At 39.7% G+C, this 19965-nt stretch overlaps 1 long non-coding RNA gene across 2 annotated transcripts; it reads left to right on the top strand.

The window, feature by feature from the left end:
- The first annotated feature begins 31 nt into the window (after positions 1–31).
- On the top strand, positions 32–14739 carry LOC108352862 (uncharacterized). 2 transcript variants are annotated; one of them, XR_001841252.3, is made up of 3 exons: positions 32–107; positions 1054–1208; positions 14597–14739. It is a non-coding gene; the product is annotated as an uncharacterized LOC108352862 (long non-coding RNA). The 2 variants fall into 2 exon arrangements; XR_005493055.2 differs by having other exon boundaries at positions 33–226.
- Positions 14740–19965: the final 5226 nt, after the last annotated feature.

The raw sequence follows: 19965 nt of genomic DNA, 5'->3' as shown, positions 1-19965 counted from the left end.
ATTGTGACGTTCCTTCTCAGGGCATGAAGACTTTAAAACTCCACCCAACTCATAGCGGCCTGAGGGTTTTCTTCACTCTGATTATTCTGTCTCATTTGAGATCTCAAGTATGTAGGAAGCATTTATGGTCCGACTTTCCATTTTTATTTTCCCAAAAAGGAAACTTGTCATAGATGATTACTAAATATTAATTAGCCCTGAAGGAGTGAGAAATGAATAGGATAATGTGAGTAGCCTGTATTCTAATATTGGACATTGGAAGAGGAATGGGATTGGAAACCAGGATTAGATAATTAGAAGACTGTGATAGCTAAACAGCCAGAGACAAGGATTCGGGTCCTCATGACATCCAGACTCACGAAAATGATAAAAACAGAGGCAGCTAGAAGTCATCAACAAGTCCCGGCAAAACAGAAGGAAGAAAAATTATATCTGGTTTTCTAAATAAAGCATCTGAGTACATGGTATTACTGACTATATTTGAACATTATGTGGAAGACCAAATATAAGATTGGTCTTGCAGTGGGTAACATCAGGGGGAGTCTGACTGGACTATAGTCACCTTTCTGCTCAGAGAGCTGGCCCCAGAGGTTCCATTATTTATGTATCGTGGCTCCTCACTGATAGTTAAGTAGATCTGGAATGGCCATTTAATTCAAATTGGGTCAATTACACTCCCTTTCTGGAAAATTTGGAATTGAGTTTGATTAATGGCTTGTCAGTGTCGGGAGTGGTGAAAAAGAGGTAACATAAATTCTCCAACAGTGGGCTGTGCCCTCGTAAGCAGCCAGGAAGTCACTTTATACAACAAAAGAGTAAAAGTCAGAGGCTGAGGATTGTAGGGCCTGTTCGGTTTCGGCATAAAAGAGTTCAGAAACCAGCTGTTTTTGTTGTTCCAGAAGTGCTGTGGATACCATTGTGCCCGACTTCTCTATAATTAACTAACTTGTTTTTAAAAAGCCCAAATTCAATAAAATATGAAAAATATGATTTTATGTGCATTATTGTCCTTATTAAATAACTGGGTAAAACAAATGACTCCTCTTGTCTTAGCATTTTCAGTCAAGGGAAAAGCAGTCATTCAGACCATGAAGTCGACGCTGTGGTGTTTACTGAAGAGACCTTTGAGTATAGTGTTTGGTCCCTGCTATAGAAAGGACAAGAAGCTGTGAAGCACCTGAAAAGTTTCAATTTCAGAATAAAATAATGTAAGTATCGTCTGTAATAAATCGCTGCTTGGGTTTAGTGGCTGGAGACAGCCAAGGGCTGGGTGGGCGGATAGCTATACTTCAATAAGAGTTGAGGACGAAGGCTGGAGCTTGAAGAATTGTTAAGACCAGCACAGCAGGACAGGAGTGAGGAGAGTTCTTTCTGTGGCTACTGCCATGGGTGAAAGCAGACAGATGAGTAGACAAAGAGCCCAATTGCTCAGTACCTTCATCCAAGGACAGTCTGGCTAGATACAAATGCCAACAAAGGATTTCCGTATTTTCAGAAAAGAATTGAACATTTTTTTTTCAAAGAAGAAAAAAGGTCTCTGTTCCCCACTCCAAAGGATCATTTCTTATCAATCTATTTTCTACTTATCTGCTTTAGAAAAATTATTTGTATTTAGGCGTGTTGGTCTTTCTTTAGTGTATATGTCTGTGTGGGAGTATCAGATGTTAAAGTTACGGACAGTTGTGAACTGGGAATGTGGGTTCCGGGATTAAAACCCAGGTCCATTTGGAAGAGCATTTGGTGCTCTTAACCACTTAGCCATCTCCAGCTCTAGTTGAGGAGAATTCAATGCAATGACAGTGACTTTGCCGTCACCGAAGCAAACAAGTGAATCTCAGAAATTTTGTTACCACTGTAGTCCTTGGAACAGGCAGCCTAGAAGAATGTCCCCAAGGGAAGCATGGATACTTGAAACTGAGCTGCATTCTCTGTGGCAGGATTGGGCCAGCCTGGCCGACAGGAAAGTATGAGCAGAGATATTATAGATCAGCCATAACCAGGGTGATCGGATGGAGAATGTGGGCCATGTGGAGTATATCAAGGCCAGGGGGCTAACCCTGCACTGGCCTGGGTCTGACCCTGGAAGAAGGACACCTCAGAAGCCAAGGGCCAGCTGCTCAGCCCAGACACATACATAAGCGATTCCACCCCCAACCTGCTCCCTGCAAGGTCAGGGCATTCCTAACAGGATGCAGATGCAAAGTCGCCACTCACCCAGCCAGGATTTGCCAACTTGGGCCTCGGCTTCCCCTATTAAAGTAGCAAATATTTTATTAGCAAATATTTTCAGACCGTGATTGTCAGAACAAACAAATTCCAAATCCCGATCTACTGTTGGAAACTAGTAAGATGTCCCAAGAAAGTGACTTCGATTCCACCCCCACATATAATACACATTCTGACCCCCTCTTTTCACTTCATCTTTTCTAATTACTTTCCAGACAGACATTTCTATTACAAATCTTAGTGCATTTACTCAAAGTTAACCACTCATAGAGAAATATCTAATTGGTCAGCATTTGCCCCATTTCAGGCACAGGGTCATATTTTCTTGACACTTACTCCACACAAATTGTCCATGTCTTATCCCGACATTAGCATCACGTCACTGTTTCCATATAAATCTGGATCAAGGCAAAACATTAAAATCCTGGCATGCAGGAAGGGGGGAAAAAGCAAGGGAGGATACAATGGAGTTCATGTTCCAGCTCTCCTGTGTTACACACAGCTAGTCCTCGTTGTTACAGAGGCAGTATTTGAAAACATACCACCAGCATCGAAGTCCAAATTAAAGTCAAAGTTCCCCCTCCCATGCACTGTTAGTCTGATCCTTCTTCTCTTTTCCAGATTGCACAGGGAAGCGGAAAGTTTTCAAAAGTGAGGCACAGACTACTAGCACGTAAAAATCAATGAAGGTGCAAAGTCTGGACTATACAATGAAAAACTATTACATGTTAACTAATTTTGAACCTCAATTAATTTATGTTTAAAAAACACTTTGAGATTCATGGGTGAAAGTTGGCATAAATACTTGGGTGTTGGTCCATAGTTATATAGTTAATGTTTTTTTTCTTTTATTGTATTTTTTAATTTATATTTCAAATGTTATTCTGTTTCCCAGTTTCCTGAAGATAAGCCCCCTATCCCATCCCCCTCCTTCTCTAAGGGTGTTCCCCTTCCCATCCCCCCCACACACATTCCCCTACACTGGGGAGGTCCAGACATGGTAGTACCAAGGCTTCTCCTTCCATTGGTGCCCAACAAGGTGATTCTCTGCTACATATGCAGCTGGAGTCAAGGGGTCAGTCCATGTGCACTCTCTGAATGGTGGTTTAGTCCCTGGGAGTTCTGGTTGGTTGGCATTGTTCTTATGAGATCACACACCCGTTCAGCTCTTTCAATCCTTTCTCTAATTCCTTCAACAGGGATGCTGTTCACAATTCAATGGTTTGCTGCTAGCACCATTTGCCTCTGTATTTGCCATGATTTGGCTGTGCCTCTCAGGAGACAGCTATATCAGATTCCTGTCAGCATGCACTTCTTAACTTCATCCATTTTATCTAGTTTTGGTGGTGGCTGCATGTGTACACACACACACACACACACACACACACACACACACACATGTATGTATGCATGTATGTATGTATGTATGTATGTATGTATGCTATATACTCATGTGGGGCAGGCTCTAAGTGGCCGCTCCTTCAGTCTCTGCTCCAAACTTTGCCTTCATATACCCACCTACGAATATTTTTGTTCTGCTTTATAAGAAGGAGTGAAGCATACACATTTTGGTCATCCTTCTTCTTGAGCTTCAAGTGGTTTGTGAATTGTATCTTGGATAATTTAAGCTTTTGGGCTAATATCCACTTATCAGTGAGAACATACCATGTGTGTTTTTCTGTGATTGGGTTACCTCACTCAGGATGATATATTCTAGTTCAATCCATTTGCCTATGAATTTCATGAAGTCATTGTTTTTGATAGCTGAGTAGTACTCCATTATGTAGATGTACCACAATTTTTGTATTCATACCTCTGTTGAAGAATATACAGGTTCATTCCAGCTTCTGGCTATTATAAATAAGGCTGCTATGAATGTAGTAGAGCATGAATCTTTGTTATATGTTGGAGCAGCTTTTGGGCATATGCCCATGAGCGGTATAGCTTGTTCCTAAGGTAGTACTATGTTCATTTTCTGAGGAACCTCCAGACTGATTTCTAGAGTGGTTGTACCAGTTTGCAATCCCACCAACAATGGAGGAGTGTTCCTCTTTCTCCACATCCTCGCCAGCATCTGCTGTCACCTGAGTTTTTTATCTTAACCATTTTTACTAGTGTGAGGTGGAATCTCAGGGTAGTTTTGATTTGCATTTCCCTGATGCTTAAGGATGTTGAACATTTCTTTAGGTACTCCTCAGCATTTCAATATTCCTCAGTTGAGAATTATTTCTTTAGCTCTGTACACCAGTTTTAATAGGGTTATTTGGCTCTCTGGAGTCTAACTTCTTGAGTTATTTGTATATTTTGGATATTAACCCTCTATCAAATGGAAGATTGGTAAAGATCTTTTCCCAATCTATTGATTGCCATTTTGTCCGAATGACAGTGTCCTTTGCCTTACAGAAGCTTTGCAGTTTTATGAGATCCCGTTTGATGATTCTTGATCTTTGAGCATAACCCATTGGTGTTTTGTTCAGGAAATTTTCCCCAGTCCCTATGTGATCAAGATTCTTCCCCAATTTTTCTTCTATTAGTTTGACTGTATCTGGTTTGATGTGGAGGTTCTTGATACACTTGGACTTAAGCTTTGTACATGGTGATAAGAATGGATCAATTTGCATTCTTCTACATGCTGACCTCCAGTTGAACCAGCACCATATGTTGAAAATGCTATCTTTTTCCCCCAACTGGATGATTTTACCTCCTTTGTCAAAGATCAAGTGACCATAATTGTGTGGGTTCATTTCTGGGTCTTCAACTGTATTTCATTGATCTACGTGTCTGTCTCTGTACCAATACCATAAGGTTTTTTATCACTATTGCTCATAATACTGCTTGTGGTCAGGTATGGTACTTCCCCTAGAAATTCTTTTATTGTTGAGGATAGTTTTCAGTATCCCGGGTTTTTTTGTTATTCCAAATGTATTTGCAAATTGTTCTTTCTAACTCTGTGAAGAATTGAATTGGAATTTTGATGTGAATTGCATTGAATCTCTAGATTGCTTTTGGCAAAATGGTCACTTTTACTATATTAATCCTGCCAATCCATGAGCAAGGGAGGTCTTTCCATTTTCTGAGATCTTCAATTTCTTTCTTCAAAGACTTGAAATTCTTGTCATACAGATCTTTCACTTGCATAATTAGAGTCACATTGATGTATTTTATGTTACTTGTGACTACTGTGAAGGGTGTCATTTCCCTAATTTCTTTCTCAGCCTGTTTGTCCTTTGACTAGACGAACGCTACTGATTGATTTGTGTTAATTTTTATACCCAGCCACTGTGCTGAAGTTGTTTATCAGGCTTAGTAGTTCTCTAACTACTTTTGGGGTCACTTAAGTATACTATCATATCATCTGCAAATAGTGATATTTTGACTTCTTCCTTTCCAATTTGTATCCCTTTGACTTCCTTTTGTTGTCTGATTGCTCTGACTAGGACTTCAAATACTATATTGAATAAGTAGGGAGAGAGTGGGCAGGCTTGTCTAGTCCCTGATTTTAGTGGGATTGCTTCAAGTTTCTCTCCATTTAGTTTGATGTTAGCTACTGGTTTGCTGTATATTGCTTTTACTATGTTTAGGTATGGACCTTGAATTTGTGATCTTTCCAAGACTTTATCATGAAGCAGTGTTGAATATTGTCAAATACTTTCTCAGCATCTAATGAAATGATCATGTTTTTTTTTCTTTGAGTTTTTTTTATATAGTGGATTACATTCATGTATTTCCATATATTGAACCATCCCTGCATCTATGGGATAAAGCCTACTTGATCATGATGGATGATCATTTTGATGTGTTCTTGGATTCGGTTTGTGAGAATTTTATTATTGAGTATTTTTGTGTTGCTATTCATAAGGGAAATTGGTCTGAAGATCTCTGTCTTTGTTGGGTCTTTCTGTGTTTTAGGTGTAAGTGTAATTGTGGCTTCATAGAAGGAATTTGGTAGTGCTTCATCTGTTTCTATTTTGTGGAATAGTTTGGACAGTATTGGTATGAGGTCCTCTATGAAGGTCTGATAGAATTCTGCACTAAATTCATCTGGTTCTGGTCTCCTATAGTTTGGGAGATTTTAATAACTGCTTCTGTTTCTTTAGGAGTTGTGGGGTTCTTTAAATGGTTTATCTGATCCTGATTTAACTTTTGTACCACATATTTGTCTAGATAATTGTCCATTTCCTCCAGATTTTCCAGTTTTGCTGAATATAGGTTTTGCAGTAGGATCTGATGATGTTTTGAATCATTGATTTGAGAATATGTTGATTTTCTCAAAGAACCAGCTCCTAGTTTTGTCGATTCTTTGTATGGTCCTTTTTGTTTCTACTTGGTTGATTTCAGCCCTGAGTTTGGTTATTTCCTGTCCTCTATTCCTTTTGGTGTATTTGCTTCTTTTGTTTTAGAGCTTTTAGTAGTGCTGTCAATCTGCTAATGTATGTATGCTCTCTCTTGTTTCTTTTTGGAGGTACTCAGAGCTATGATTTTTCCTCTTAGCACTGCTTTCAATTGTGTCCCATAATTTTGTTGTGCCTTCATTTTCATTAAATTCTAAAAAGTCTTTAATTTCTTTCTTTATGTCTTCTTTGACCAAGTTATCATTGAGTAGGGTGTTGTTCAACTCCCATGTATATGTGGGATTTCTGTCGTTTTTGTTGTTATTGAAGGCCAGCCTTAGTCTGCGTTGATCTGATAGAATGCCTGGGATTATTTAAATCTTGTATCTGTTGAGGCCTGTCTTATGACTGATTATATGGCCAATTTTGGAGAAGGTACTGTGTGATCCTGAGAAGGTATATTCTTTTGTTTGAGGATGAAATGTTCTATAAATATCTGTTTAGTCCATTTGGTTCATAACATCTGCTAGTTTCTCTATGTTTCTGTTTAATTTCTATTTCCATGATCTGTCCATTGATGAGAGTGGAGTGGTGAAATCTACTATTATTGAGTGAGGTGCAGTGTGTGCTTTGAGCTTTAGTAAGGTTTCTTTTATGAATGTAGGTGCTCTTGTATTTGGAGCATAGATATTTAGGATTGAGAGTTCATCTTGGTGGATTTTTCCTTTGTTGAATATGAAGTGTCCTTCCTTATCTTTTTTGGTGACTGTTAGTTAAAAGTCAATTTTATTCAATATTAGAATGGCTACGCCAGCTTGTTTCTTGGGGCCATTCACTTGAAAAGTTGTTTTTCAGTCTTTTACTCTCAAGTAGTATCTGTCTTTGTTTCTGAGGTGTGTTTCCTATATGCAGCAAAATGCTGTGTCCTCTTTAGGTAACCAATCTGTTAGTTTATGCCCTTTTATTCGAGAATTAAGTCCATTGATGTTAAGAGATATTAAGGAATAGTGATTGTTGTTTCCTGTCATTTTTGTTGTTAGAGGTGGAATCATGTTTGTGTATCTCTCTTCTTTTGGTGTCGTTGCAAGGAGATTAGTTTCTTGCTTTTTTTAGGGCATAGTTTCCCTCCTTGTGTTGGAGTTCTCCATCTATTATCCTTTGTAGGGCTGGATCTGTAGAAAGATATTGTGTAAATTTGGTTTTGTCATGGAATATCTTGGTTTCTCCAACTATGCTAATTGAGACTTTACTGGATATAGTAGCCTGAGCTGGCATTTGCGTTCTCTTAGGGTCTGTATGACATCTGCTCAGGATCTTGTGACTTTCATAGTCTCTGGTGAGAAGTCTGGTGTAATTCTGATGGGTCTGCCTTTATATGTTACTTGACCTTTTTCCCTTACTGCTTTTAAAAATTCTTTCTTTGTTTTGTGCATTTGGTATTTTTGACTATTATGTGATGGGAGGAATTTTTTCTGGTCCAATCTATTTGGAGGTCTGTATGGTTCTTGCATGTTTATGAGCATCTTTCTTTAGGTTAGGGAAGATTTCTTCTATAATTTTGTTGAAAATATTCACTGGCCATTTAAGTTGGGAGTCTTCACTCTCTTCTATTCCAATCATCCTTAGGTTTGATCTCTTCATTGTGTCCTGGATTTCCTGGATGTTTAGGGCTAGGAGCTTTTTGTGTCTTACATTATCTTTGATGGTTGTATTGATGTGTTCTATGGTCTCTTCTGCCCGTGAGATTCTCTCTTCTATCTCTTGTATTCTGTTGGTAGTGCTTGCATCTATGACTTCTGATCTCTTCCCTAGGTTTTCTATTTCCAGGGTTGTCTCCCTTTGTGCTTTCTTTATTGTTTCTATTTCCATTTTTAAATCCTGGATTGTTTTGTTTATTTCCTTCACCTGTTTGGTTGTGTTTTCCTATAATCCTTTAAGGGATTCTTTAAGGGATTTTTGTGTTTCCTTTTTAAGGGATTCTACTTAATTGTGGTCCTGTATTTAAGGGATTTATTTATGTCCTTCTTAAAGTCCTCCATCATCATCATCATAAAATGTGATTTCATATCTAAATCTTGCTTTTCCAGAGTGTTTGGATATCCAGTATTTGCTTTGGTGGGTGAACTTGGCTCTGATGATTCCATGTAGTCTTGGTTTCTGTTGTTTAGCTTCCTTTTCTTGCTTCTCACCATCAGGTTGTCTCTGGTGTTATCTTGTCTTGCTGTCTCTGACAGTGGCTTAAACTACCTGTAGGCCTGTGTGTCAGCACTCTGGTAGACCTGCTTTCTTTCACCTGGATCTGGGAACAGAAAGCTGCTCCTGGGTTTGTGTGACCTGAAACCTCCAGAAGGGTTGTTTGGCACAGGAGAGTTAGTCTTACCTGTGCTCTCAGGTGTGTAGGCACTTCTGGTGATTGGCTTTCAGCTCTTGGCACAGGCAGAAAACAGAAGGGTCCTGCTCCTGACTGCTCTTAGGTAATTCCTGCCATTATTAGTCTCCGATCACATCATTCCTTCATTCCACATGCAAATAAGGGCAATGATTCTGACATCTCTTGCTTGCACTAGGCAATTTCCTCTTGGGTCAGGAATGTAGGCAGAAAGTAGTTGTCTCCTCTAACATCTCAGGAGTGTCCTTACTTCTGAGGGTCCAGCTCTCTCCCCCATGGAATTTGGGTGCAGGGGAGTGTCCTGTCCCAGAGGACTTCTCCCTTTGTGTGTCCTGGGGCCACCAAGCAGGTAGCTTGGAGCAGAAAAGTTGGTCTTAACCCAGGTGAGGAGGAGCTCCTGGCGACTGTCTTTCAGCGTTTGGCAAACTCAGAAAACTGAAGGTTCCTGCCCCTGACTGCCCCCAGTTCCCTGTGCCCAGAGGGCACAGATTGCACTAGGCGATTTCCTCTTGGGTCAGGAATGTGGGCAGAAAGTAGTTGTCTCCTCTAACATCTCAGGAGTGTTCTTACTTCTGAGGGTCCAGCTCTCTTTACCCCAGGATTTGGGTACAGGGAGCTGTGGTACCTGTTCAGTTCAGTTCTGGGTGCAGGCCATAGTTAATGTTAATAATCTATATTCTAGCATTTTGGATTCAACTGTTACATGAAAATATTATAAATTTAAATAATTGTAACTGCTTTCTGTAGAAGAAATTTAGGTCTCCTAGAACCACTTATAAATTTCTTTCTTTTTTATTTGAGATTCATATTTCTTTTTATTTTGTGTGTTTCACTGTTTGCCTGATTGGGTATCTATGTACTATGAGTGTGCAGTGCTCATGGAGTCACAGATTTCCTAGGAATGGAGTTAGAGATAGCTGCAAGCCACCATGTGGGTGCTGGGAATTGAACCTGGGTCCTCTGTAAGTCAGCTAGTTTTCTTAAGCACTGAGCCATCTCTCTAGCCCCAGGTTTGGTTTGCATTGTGCAGAACATACTCACTGAAGAGTGAGTAGTCAGGAAGCTTATGGGGCTCTATTGTGCCCAGCTCGGAACTAACTTACATCTAGCTCCGAGTCACTCCAAATCAGTCACATTCCTGACTCCATTGTGTATTTCTGCTTAAGCTAAATTGCATTCTTAATTGTTCACACACTGCCCCATTTACTACCTGTGTACCTTTGCTTGGTTACCTTGCTTCAAGAGTAGTCCTGGTCCCACTTCTCCTTAGTTCAGTCATGCCAAGGGAACAGCTTCCCACAGTCATACCTTCCCAGGGTGAGAACTTAGACCACATCAACTTCTTAGAACTCTTGGACACTTCATCTACAGCATTCATAAGTACAGTCTAGCAAACTAGTTGTTATGGTCATACTACAGTGACTATTTGCGTGACATAAAATAACTGAAGAAATTACTTAGAGGTTTAAAGCATTTGCTGCTCTTACAGAGTGGTCCTAGTACCTCCTGACAGCTAACATCTGTCTGTGACTCCAGTGCCAGGAGACCTGATGCCTTCTTTTGGCTTCCCTAAGCACCAAATAAGTGACAACAGCAGCCAGAAGGCAAAACAAAAACAAAAACAAAACAACATAAAAAAGTCCCATTTTTTGTTGTTGTTGTTGTTGTTGTTTGGGGTTTGTTTTGTTTTGTTTTTGTCTGACTTGGGTTGTTTATGTTTTTTGTTTGTTTTGTTTTCTGTTTTTGTCTGTTTTACTTATAGACATTCAGTGAGGGAGCTAAAGTAATTAAGCTAAGGAAAAACTAACATGCCTTTGACTCACATTTTCATGATGGGAACTAGGACTCTAGAGAGTATTTCGTGTTGACTAATTCTGGAAGTTGACACAAATCTGGACATACCCAGGAGAGGGAATCTGAGGTACTGCTTTCACCAGACTAGACCGAAGGGTATATTTGTGGGGCATTTCTGAGGAATTATGGAGGAGGGGGTGCTGCCCCCTACAGTGGTAAATCCAGGTTGTATAGGAAAGTAAGTTGAGCAATCAGAAGTAGCAGTGAGCCGGTAAGTAGCACCATTCCGTAATTCTCTACTTTAGTTCCTTCCTCCAGGATCCTGCATTGATCCCCTGCAATGGTTTCCCTTAATAAAGGACTTTAACTTGAAAAATGTAAAAATGCTTTCCCTCCCCTAGTTGTCTGTGGAAAAAGTTAAAACAACACATTTCCACTAACAAGGAAACAACCTAGAACACCAGTTACAGGAACAGCACTGACCTGTGGATTCTGTAAGTTTGGCTTCCATGACATCAGGAATGTTAAGTAAGGTCTTTCCCCTTGAAGGACCTCCCCTCCTCTCCTCCCTTCCTCATTATTTTGTGTTCTAGTTAATAAGAGTAACCAAATATATTCTTCCTTTTGAATAACGATAATTATGATTACTGAAACTACTGTTACTCTAGTGATGTTATTTTATCCTTAAGAGTCATCTGAAATTATTTCTTATATCCCTGAAACAGTTAAGCTTAGAAACATAGTTTAAGAAGTAGGCATGTGAAACTGGCTATCACTTGGTGGATGAAGAGAAATGGCAGGTGAAGTTTCTCTTATTGTTGCCTTGATTTTTTTATTCCAGTTATTTAAATTTATTCCAGTAACATATGATCATTAGATATTATAATGCAGAAAAGTAGCAGTTTCCAAAGAAAGAAATTATTGCTGTCTTTTTCCTGTTTCTACCAATAGCCTCTTCTTTTTCTACAAGTAACCCTGACATCCCTTTCCATTCCTATAAGGGTATCTGTCCTTTTGCAGTAGGAATGATCTCATTTAAAGGCTCTTTCTCCAAATATGCTTAGAGTCTAAATGTGTGAGGTTCACCTTCAACATATGAACTTTGGAGGAATGTAGTTCTTATAACTACACTGATACAATATCTGCAAATAATTTAATAGTATGGCTATTGTACATAAAGAATCATGTATCAATAACATTTCTTTTTAAGTCTAGGAATTACTTAATTTAAGAAACTCCTACTTCCTGACCCTTCCTCTGTCTCTCTTTCACTTCTTTTTTCTTTATTTCATTCCTTTGAATTATCCCACCCTCTCTCTTCATCTTCTCTCTCACTCTATTTGATTGGGGCTAGTGTGGAAAGAAGGAGAGTTGTGTTTTCTTTAAGACTAGATAAATAGAATCTAAATAAAAGTAACAGTAAAGGTACATGAAGTAACATTGCTGTCAACATTAGTGATCCAAAGAAACAGACAACTCGGGGTACATCTAAAGAGATAGCAGCATAAGGACAGGAAGGGCGTTCAGGAATTATAGAATAGAGTGGAATGGAATAGAAATTGTCTTTAATTAGTGGCTCTCCATATTCTAAATTCAAGTGTCCCAAATTCTTTCTCGCAGGCAGTTTCCTTCCCCTCAGATTTGCTGTTAGAGACGTTCAGAGGTGGTTTTTATCCTTAAGTTCCTATCATCCTGGATCGCGATTCATATTCCAAGAGAGTTATTGCCTCTAGAGTTGTTTTGTTTTGCTTTTTGTTTATTTTTTTGTCCCTAGAAATTTTTTTAAGACTAGATAAATAGAATCGTGTTTATCCCTAACAGTTTTTCTATACATACTTGAATTCAGTGAAATTCGGGGCATTAATAGGACAGTACATAAATTCATTTAATGAGTCATTCCTGCCCCCAACAAGCACAGATATATTCAGCTTAGAAAAGTATTAACCTCTATCAAACTTAAGGAAAGAAACCAAACTTCTCAAAACACTGATAAAATATGGCATTGGGCTTCTTGGTTCCCTAGAGCTTAACAGTCTTCCTATTCACTTCTCCATGATGCCCAGAGCCTTAGCTGCAGGAGTTGTGCTGTAGATGGTTTCTTGGAAGCAGGCACCCTGTGATAAATTGATCTCTGCATTTAGACCAGTTGTGGTTTTCTTAATGGTCAATGTCTGATGCAAGAGAAGCTGCTATGATGATACTCAAGAACTGGACTTGCCTGTCAGCAAAAGGACAGGTTTTAGAGCACAGTTAGGAGCTGCACTGCTCTAGATAAGTGGTAGTAATAGCTTGTCCTCTTACTGCTTCTTATACATGACTTGTGTAATATATAACTCAATTCAATAAATACCTACTGCCATGGCAAAATGCTAATATGATGAGTTCTCTGCTCGACTTTTGGCTGCATTGGAAAACTTCACCTGGTCACTTACTATCACCTGTGATTTGGATCCAATCACTCATTAAATGTTTCCTCTAATAACTCCATAGTTATGTCTTCTCCATGTTTCCAGTTTAACTTCCAGGGTAGGCAAGACTACTAGTTCAGTCGTTGGTTCACATTAGGTGTTGTTATATAGGATTGATGATAGATAGATAGATAGATAGATAGATAGATAGATAGATAGATAGATAGATAGAGATAGATGAATTTTAAAGAAAAAGAAAATTAGGTAAAATCACTTTACTATGGTGATTTTAATCAATGGGAGTATGTTAAACAAGTCAGCTAATAATAAAAAGAGAAAGATTTTCATTCTGTTCAATTCCCAGTGGAGCTAAAAAGGCATCTTAGTTCCCAATTTTATCTCCAGTTTGAGGTTGAGAATTGTGATGGACTAGACCTCTCCCACAAAGTCACATCCGTCACCTTGTTCTGAGATACATCTGAGCTACTGTGGGTGGAGCTGGAGGCTGGAGAAGCAAGGCCAGGTGATGGGGTTACAATGCAGAGGCGGGTCTCTGCCACCTTTCCTTTTCCAGGCTCAGCCCCAGAGAAAGCATTGTCAGTGAAGGTGTCGTGAACCCTTTGAATCACAGCTTTCTCATCTGGCTACACAATGCTTTGGTACCTTAATAAGATTCAGCTGAAAAGAGGCTGTCTTCTTTCACAAATTGAAAGAGAAAATCTGTTTGGATATTTTCAAGGGTGGTGGGGAAACTTCTAACTTTTCCTGCATTTTTTTCTAATAAAGTTTTTCCGCCTTCTTAGCAGCTCTCTTTTTTATATGTTTAGGACAATGAACTGAATCTTTGAAATAAAAATAAATTAGCAAATCATTATGCTAAACAACACTGGGATTGAAGTCCAAACATGACTCAACACAAGCTGTATAACTTTAATATTTTTGATAATATTAATAATGACTTTGACATTTTTAACATGAAATTTTTGTAGGTGTAAATAAATATTATCTTCCTTTTGTCTTTTAAGTCATGCTTTTAAATTGATTTATTAATAAATTAATCTATCATACACTACATTCCAATCACAGTTTACCTTCCTCCTTTCCTCCTAGTGCCCCGACATCCCCATACAAATGAATTATTATCATTGGTCGCCTAGGCAGGCCTTAAGCTCAAGTTTAAATTGACCTGCCACAGCCTTCTAAGGGCTGGGTGTTGACCACCATGTTTAGCTTGGTAACCTACTATTTCAGAAATGTATTGAATCTTTATGTGGCTTAAAACCAACATGTTCCCCACTAGTACCTGGTTTGAATACTTACTCCCATGGTTGAGAGTGAGGTTTCCAGAACCTTTAGGCACTGGAGCCTCACTGGAGAAAGTGGATCACTGGGGCCTACCTTGACGTTATACTGCTTAGCCCATTTCTGTTCCCTTTTTTTCCTGACAGACTGCAGTGGCAACATGACCAGCTGCTTCATCCTCCTGCAGCCAGGTGCTCTACACTAGGATAAACCGTATCCCTCTTGAACCGTGAGTCCAATCACCCAATCCAAAAATAAACAAACAAAGAAATAAACATCTTTTCTTGGCTTCGGTGGCTTTGGTTAAGTGTTTGTCACAGCAATGGAAAAACACAACAAGTGCTTTTAAACTTTAACCGTTATGAAATACAATTGACGCACACTAAAATGGAAAGATACAATGCTGTGAATTTGATTAGTTCCTAAAACAATCAAAGTAAGATACACAGTATGCCTTTAAACACAGAGTTCTATGTGCCTTTCTAGCCTATTACTCATCCATAGGAGGGCCTTCTTTATTTCTGACACCTCATTTTAATTTCATATCCTCCTAACCTCAATACGGAATACAGAACATTACAAATTCTTTTGTACTTGGCTCCTTTTATTCATTCTTAGAAGCCCACCCATTTGTTGTATCAATAAGCACAACCATTTACTCTGTTGACAGAGCAAGTTGTTCAGGGGTTACTAGTCTATCAACAAAGCTGGTGTGTATATTCTTGCAGAAGCATTTTGTATGAAGACATGCCTACCTTGCCCTTGGGTAAATACCAAAGAGTGAAATTGGTAGGGCATAAGGAACGCGTCTATTTCACTTTCAAATCAAACCCATCAAACAGTAGTTCAAAGTGATTTTCCAACTTTACCCTTCTTTCAGCAGTGCACAGACTTCCCAGTGCGCCATGTTCAGACTAGGCGAGTGGTCCTGAAGGATGGACCAGTAAAGAGTATGGTTGATGTTCATGCCCTCTCTCCCTCTGGTGAGAGTGATGCCAACGTCATGATGCTGAAGCAATCTGCATTCCCCCACCACAGCAGAGAAGCTCCGAAACCATACCACTTTTTGTATGAAGGGGAAAAAAACTCCAGATACACCCAGAGACTGAAACTGTGGCCTATCCTGATTATTCTTCAGCCTTATTATAATTTCTTCCTTTTAGTTAAATTGTACATTTTTCCCTGTCTGCATTTAGTCTGGCATAAAATCTGCACGTGCCTTGTCTACAAAAGAGAGTGTGTAGACTTTACACTCAAGTGGACTGCACTGGTGCTAGTGAGTTAACTCTATCCTGCAGGTGATAGATTAAGCTGCCTCTTCACAAAGCACTAACTGAGGACAGCCAAAATCTAAAGGGTCACCCAAGACTTCTCTGGCTTAGCCATCGACAAGGGGTTATTTATTAAATATGTTCATTGCAAGATCAATTTCTCCATTTGACTTCATCTTGTTATTACAGTTCATGTGGCATTCATAGCCTGTACATCATAATAGCTCACGCTTTCGACAACGGATAGCTGTGGCTTATTTCTTTCCCTCTATTAAAAAAAATAGAAAGTAGACTTCAAGGCAAGACAACTTTCAATGTTGGGAAAGCAAGATTATTTCCTGTAGCAGACACGATGATAGCAATGCCATTGAGCTCTTTCCCAAGGGCCTACTCTGTTAGTCTCTGGAAATTCATAGATTAAAAGACTCCAATGTGGTCTGCTCAGATCTGCTGTCTTTGGTGGTTTAGGGGGAGATGAATTTAAAATAGCAAATTGTTCTGTCTTCATTCTCTTTTCTTCATGTTTTCCCAAAGTAATCCTGCCCATCATCTGGTTTTAACTTTCATCTGTATTTTAAGGATTACAACATCTGTAAACCTTGCCAAAACTTCTGGTCCCCTCTATCCAGTGAGCAGTAATGTCTGACATCCCCACGGGCGGCTTCAACTTCATGCATCCAAAACCCATGTCATAATCTTCCCCTTCTGTCCTGCTTGTTTTCATCGGGGGCCTTTAAACACATATGCACTTCCTCTGAGAATGCTTTCTGAAATTAAACTCAGAAGATCACCTACAAGGACTCTGGAATCCTTCCTCCATGAGCCCTACACTCTACCCGCAAACTGCAGCCTTAAGAACACAGGGCTTGCTAATCTTTCCACCTAGAATGTTTCTTCCCTGGGTGTCCACATCAAGTTCTTTCAATCCCTTAAGGTTTTTTTTTTTTCAATTGAAATCCTGTTAAATGAAAAATGTTTCTCCACCCACATGTCTGAAACAGCAGTCACGCCTGTTCTCGGTTACTCTCTCTAGCTGTGACATTTGACAGTCACATGGTCTGGGGGTAGGGTGTGAGTATTTTTTACTCTTTTGTTTCATACCCCACAGTGAGAGTGCAGGCCGATTAAGAGCAGCTGTTTGTTTTATCCACAGCTCTATCTTCCCTGCTTAGAAAGTTTTGGTTATACCAGAGACCTTTAATTGATAGTTTTTGAATACACATGGCTAAATTGGAGCAGGCCTTGCGAGATCGTTTACTGAGTAAAAGAACTTGCATAAAAGCCTATGATCTGATGTTTTCTCACCAGAACCCATAGAGCAAGCCAGCTGCAATGGTATGCATTACTAACCCCACTATTCCCTAAAGGCGATAGAGGGCAGAGATAGGAGAATCAGTCAGAAACTCACAGGAGAATGCCCCAAAATTTATCCTCTGAACTTGACATGCTCACCCTCAAACACATGCTCACACGATAAATAATTAATTTTGAAAATCAATAAATTAAAAATTAAATTCAAAATCTGGAAAATTGTTTTGTTTGTTTGTTTGTTTTAATAAGAGACAGGTCCCTGGAGTACTTCCTTGTGGCTTATTTCTGCCTCCCTGAGGCTGCAATTCGTTGCTGCTACTATACTGGGTTACCCTTTGGTATACTGGGTTACCCTTTGGTATATTGGGTTACATTTCACATCCACCATCACTTCTTCCATGACAGTCTCTCCCCTCACAACCCATCCTATTTCTACTGACCATTTCTGGTCTCATTGTTACAAATTCCAGCGGACCATTGTGAAATGATGCCCATAAGCCTCCCAGATCCCCCTCCTAAGTCATTCTCAGTAGATTTCATGCAGCAGATTTGTGGGTTCAGGAACATGAGACACTCTCTTCCGCCTTCTGTCCAGAGCCCCGCCTCCGAGCCCTGCTCCCCTTGCCTCTGTTGCCTGCTTTGTTGCCTCTGAAGTACTCCTTGATAGCTGAGATTACTTATTGATAAGCTTATAGTCTTTTTTTCCAGAGAGCATAGTATTGGTAGGAAGGGCTCTTCTTAGTGATGGCCTTTAATAAAATGAAGGCTTCTTCATTCCCCAAAGGACGAAATTTGAAAACATGTAAATAAATCAGTAGAAAATTTATGATACCGTAAGTATTTTACCTCCTTCCAAATAAATGACAGCATAACATTAGTTTAAAAGCACTTTTGCCCTAAAGTCTGATGATAAAAGCTCAGAGTCAGACAATGTTAAAATCTAAGGTTATCTATCCTGTTCAGCTCTAAAACACAGCCAAAGGAGTCAGAAAGGTGGATTCAGTTATTCTCACAAGTGAGTAATACCATGATCAATAGAGAAATTTAAGCGCAGAAACAATTCCACGACCCGTATTAGATCTTTAATAAAAATATATAATTCTGGATATATGAAGCATCAGATCTGATGGATTCTACTGTCTCCTTGACACCAGGTATCTAACTAATCATTATCAAAATCATGTTAAGACCATAACCACTTTTTATTTTCCCTAAATTCATCTTTTCTGTTTTTTTCTCTAAATATAAAAATAAAAATGTTTAAAATGTTGATTGTGATGTTAAATTGTAATTGAGAGTTATAATCTTCCAGTCAGATCAGTAGCTGACACTGGGAAACAACTCCAAGGCCTTCAGCCTCCCACCTGAACTTACCGGACTCCACTAAAAGGCAATAAGGAGGGCAGCATCAGTGGTCAACTTCAAGCAGAGTGGTTATGAAGAACTGCCACTGCCCCTGTCACCAGGGTACAGAAAAGGGTCTTAAAAATGAACGGCCATTGAGAGCCTGCCTCACATGTGGCCCATATATACATATATAGCCACCAAAACTAGATAAGATGGATGAAGCTAAGAAAGTACATGCTGACAGGAACTGGATATAGATGTCTCCTGAGAGACACAGTCAGAGCATGTCAAATACAGAGGCAAATACTAGCAGAAAACCACTGAAATGAGAACAGGACCCCCTGTTGGAGGAATTAGAGAAAGGATTGAAAGAGTTGAAGGAGCTTGCAACTCCATATGAACAACAGTGCCAACCAACCAGAGCTTCCAGGGACTAAACCACTACCCAAAGACTATACATGTACTGACCCTGGGCTCCAACTACATATGTAGCAGTGAATAGCCTTGTTGGTGGAAGGAGAAGCCCTTGGTCCTTCCAAGGTTGGACCCCCAATGCAGGGGAATGTCAGGGGGCAGTAAGGGGTGATGGATGGAGGGAACACCCTTATGGGGGAGGGGGAAGGGATGAGGGCTTATGGATAGGAAACTGAGAAAGGGAATAACATTTGAAATGTAAATAATGAAATATATTCAATGAAGAGTGGCATGCATTTGTTTATTTATGTGCACGTGCATCCATGCACAAAATCAAGCATGTATGTGTGCCTGTGCATGTGCGTGTGTGTATGTGTGCATGTGAAGAAGAGAGGGGACTTGGAGAACCCATGTGCCAGACACTTACTCACCTTTACAGGCTAAGTCGTCTCAAGCAGCTCACAAAAAGGTTCTTTGTTCTAAAAAGGAACATGATCCACAGAACCCCTGTTTCCCGAGGACCTTTGCCTGCTGGAGCGTCTGAGAAGGCGGGGCCACATGGTAGCTGTATACTCCACGGTGTTTTCACAACCACCAGAAGGCTGTGTATGAAGATAACCTCAGAACCACAACTTCCCACTTCAGAAACACAGCAGCATCTCTCTTCTGTTACAGCATGGCTTAAGATTCTCGTAACAGCTCTGAAAATCTGACTCTCAGCCACAAACATCAGGCATCCATTAGGACTTGGAATGCTCAATGTCAATTCTAAGGCTCTCTTAGGGACGCCAAAGGGTGAAGAGCAAGACAAAACTTTTGAAAATAACCCTTATTAGTCTCTTCGTACATAACGAAAGAGAAGGCGGGGGAGGAGGCTACACTCAGAGAGATACTTGGGAGTAGTAGAGACACCTGCTTTCTGACTGACAGTCATTACCTTGTCTCTCCCTATCCTTTAAGGCAGTAGGATTAAAAGATCCCATGAATGCCTCCTCTTCTCGTGTCTTTGTCTCATTTCAAACTTAGTAAATGTTTGGGTTACTTATAGCATTTGTTATTGTAAATTTTTCCTATTATTTATCACTCATATTGGTAGTTTTATTGTCTCTGAGGACAGAAACATTTGCCCCACCCAAAGCATGGAGTGTGGTTTCGGGCTCACAATGAGCCTC

This window comes from Rattus norvegicus, chromosome 14 (assembly GCF_036323735.1).
Source record: "Rattus norvegicus strain BN/NHsdMcwi chromosome 14, GRCr8, whole genome shotgun sequence".
Taxonomy (NCBI): Eukaryota; Metazoa; Chordata; class Mammalia; order Rodentia; family Muridae; genus Rattus; species Rattus norvegicus.
The sequence above is the reverse complement of the archived record's forward strand: the minus strand, read 5'-3'. Positions and strand labels throughout refer to the sequence as shown.